At 44.6% G+C, this 3320-nt stretch overlaps 1 long non-coding RNA gene across 1 annotated transcript; it reads right to left on the bottom strand.

Moving 5' to 3' along the window:
* Positions 1 to 797: 797 nt before the first annotated feature.
* Positions 798 to 2395, bottom strand: LOC145424527 (uncharacterized). Its single transcript, XR_013905612.1, has 2 exons — positions 1534 to 2395; positions 798 to 1464 (listed from the first exon to the last, which is right to left on the bottom strand). It is a non-coding gene; the product is annotated as an uncharacterized LOC145424527 (long non-coding RNA).
* Positions 2396 to 3320: the final 925 nt, after the last annotated feature.

Raw genomic sequence — 3320 nt, 5'->3', positions numbered from 1 at the left:
GAAAGAGGAAAGACATTTGATCCACAGGTTATTTAACAGCTGAATTGCTTAATTATCAGTGTGAAGTTACACACATTGGGCATCACAAGAGAGTCCCGCTGCCTTTGGAGTACAGCCGCCCTCCTCCCCTTTCCCTCACACACACACACACACACACACACACACACACACGCACGCACGCACGCACGCACGCACACACACACACACACACACACACACACACACACACACAGAGAGAGATTACATTCCCTTACTTCACTAATGTCAGCAACATTGAACTTGCTTGCACCCAAACTGCTTCATAGCTAGAACTATAAAGAAAGAATCCACAAAGCTCATCTGTCTGCATTTCTGACATGCTGTCATCACTTTAACAAGGTCCCTTCAGAATACTGAGAATTGTTTTTTAAGGCTTTTTCAATTCATTTTAGCATCCCGGTAGTGACTTCTTGAATGGAGTGTGTTTAACACTAGGAAGGCCCAGGCTTCTACCTTTCTACCTTTAAAACCCGGAGAGCAGCCAAATGGCTGGTAGGCTTTTAGCTAAGCTTTAGCTTCAGGCAAGTGGAAGCTAAATTGGCTAGTCATTCATATGTAAATTGGGTTGTTACCTGGGAATTCTGGAGGGAGGGGAGTGGGGGTGTGTGGATGAGGGGGTGGGGGAGCTGCTAAAAGCGGTGAGCTTCCTTTTGTTTCATCTTGATGCATTCTCAATCATCCAGGGAAACAAATCTCCAAAAGTCACCAACTTGGAGTGTTTCAGTTTGCCATCTTAGGGAGAAATCAACACACATGGGTGTAGGTCCTTTGTTGCTGAGATTTATTGATAAAAACAGTACAAAAAATCAACCATTTGTACACATTTTTACAAATAATTATAAAAAGTGAGTGAGTACATTTCAACATTTTCAGCAATCACTCACAATCCTGGCACTGCCATGGTATCTGTAGTCTGCATTTACCACATGTGTATCTGTTGCAGTGAACACATCGCACAGTGGCATGATTGTTCTTGCAATTGTGTTTGACCTGACACATGGCTCTTTTTCCAGGGCTCGGTGTGGAGGGTTGTGTCAAAGGCAACTGTTCTTTTCTTGCCTTCTTCGCAGCTACATGAGAGTGAGCTAACTCCCTTGCAAGCTCCACCAGGAAGTCCACCCGTCTTTCCTTCGTCCCGGAGCATGCTTGATACAGCACATGTGCATTCAGTGCTGCCATGTCAATCATGTTATAAAACACGGCAACTGGCCAGCGCCGTGTTCCTCTGCGGACAGTGTACTCCCGAACCATCTGGTCCATCACATCCACGCCACACTTTGTTTTGTTGTAAAGGGTGACAGTGTTTGGCTTCCTTTTGGTAGTGTTATCAGTCTGAACCACGCCGTGCATGCTGCTAAGAATATAGACTGTCTTCTTCCGTTTGGCCGCATACGCCGTCAGCGTGGCAGCAGAGGTTGAAAACACCTAAGAAATAAGATAAATTGTTATTTCCATAGCACTTTTACACACAATGAAAGGGAGACAGGTCCCCACCTGTTCTTCACGCCACACTGTGCCATCTTTCGCTGTCTCAGTCCCCAAACAAGCTCTCTTTTTAGGTGGAGAAGCAGTCTCCTCATCTGCAGTGTGAACAAATTCAAATTGTGAGCAATGGGAAGGTCCAGTATCTCCTCCTTTTTCACATCGCTTTCACTTGCGCAAAAACTTCTTAGACGGAAAACCACCATCCTCGGCACAGTCAACAAGATTCGCAGGGAAATTCCTCAATCCACTAGACAGACAGATCGCAATGAATTCACCACTCAGGTATGTTGCAGGTCTTTTCTGGTTCTATGTTTATGTGTTTCATTGTGTGTAAAAGTGCTATGGAAATAACAATTTATCTTATTTCTTAGGTGTTTTCAACATCTGCTGCCACGCTGACGGCGTATGCGGCCAAACGGAAGAAGACAGTCTATATTCTTAGCAGCATGCACGGCGTGGTTCAGACTGATAACACTACCAAAAGGAAGCCAAACACTGTCACCCTTTACAACAAAACAAAGTGTGGCGTGGATGTGATGGACCAGATGGTTCGGGAGTACACTGTCCGCAGAGGAACACGGCGCTGGCCAGTTGCCGTGTTTTATAACATGATTGACATGGCAGCACTGAATGCACATGTGCTGTATCAAGCATGCTCCGGGACGAAGGAAAGACGGGTGGACTTCCTGGTGGAGCTTGCAAGGGAGTTAGCTCACTCTCATGTAGCTGCGAAGAAGGCAAGAAAAGAACAGTTGCCTTTGACACAACCCTCCACACCGAGCCCTGGAAAAAGAGCCATGTGTCAGGTCAAACACAATTGCAAGAACAATCATGCCACTGTGCGATGTGTTCACTGCAACAGATACACATGTGGTAAATGCAGACTACAGATACCATGGCAGTGCCAGGATTGTGAGTGATTGCTGAAAATGTTGAAATGTACTCACTCACTTTTTATAATTATTTGTAAAAATGTGTACAAATGGTTGATTTTTTGTACTGTTTTTATCAATAAATCTCAGCAACAAAGGACATACACCCATGTGTGTTGATTTCTCCCTAAGATGGCAAACTGAAACACTCCAAGTTGGTGACTTTTGGAGATTTGTTTCCCTGGATGATTGAGAATGCATCAAGATGAAACAAAAGGAAGCTCACCGCTTTTAGCAGCTCCCCCACCCCCTCATCCACACACCCCCACTCCCCTCCCTCCAGAATTCCCAGGTAACAACCCAATTTACATATGAATGACTAGCCAATTTAGCTTCCACTTGCCTGAAGCTAAAGCTTAGCTAAAAGCCTACCAGCCATTTGGCTGCTCTCCGGGTTTTAAAGGTAGAAAAGCCAAATGGCTGGGCTCTGGGCCTTCCTAGTGTTAACATGCCAAATAAGCTGACTCCCCTTATGACTGTTGCCCTCACTTATCAAGAAATGTTTTTTGGAATGTTGCTCGATTTTATGTGACAGGTTTTCCCATTTTTGTCATTTTTGGTTAAGGGAGTTTAGCCTTTATCCTCTTATTTTTTCCAAACTCAGGAGTCATTCAGTCCCCATATTGCCCCATTAGTTTCAATCTTTAACTACAGGATAGCAGACAGGTACATGTGCCTGTAAAAGCTGTTTGTATATGTCAAGCCAAATTTGCAACTGCTGTTGTAGAGCTGAGAGACAACTCTCACCTCTCACCCTGGAGGGTTGAGGCAGGATTGAAAGCTGATAATTAAAGCTGGCAGCTGTCTAACTTGTTTTTCAGAGGTCATTCAAAGGCCTGAGTTTGTGAAAAAACGAAAAATCAG

This window comes from Astatotilapia calliptera, chromosome 23 (assembly GCF_964374335.1).
Source record: "Astatotilapia calliptera chromosome 23, fAstCal68.1, whole genome shotgun sequence".
NCBI classification, from domain to species: Eukaryota; Metazoa; Chordata; class Actinopteri; order Cichliformes; family Cichlidae; genus Astatotilapia; species Astatotilapia calliptera.
Note: the sequence above shows the minus strand (reverse complement) of the source record. Positions and strands in the feature narration are given on the sequence as shown.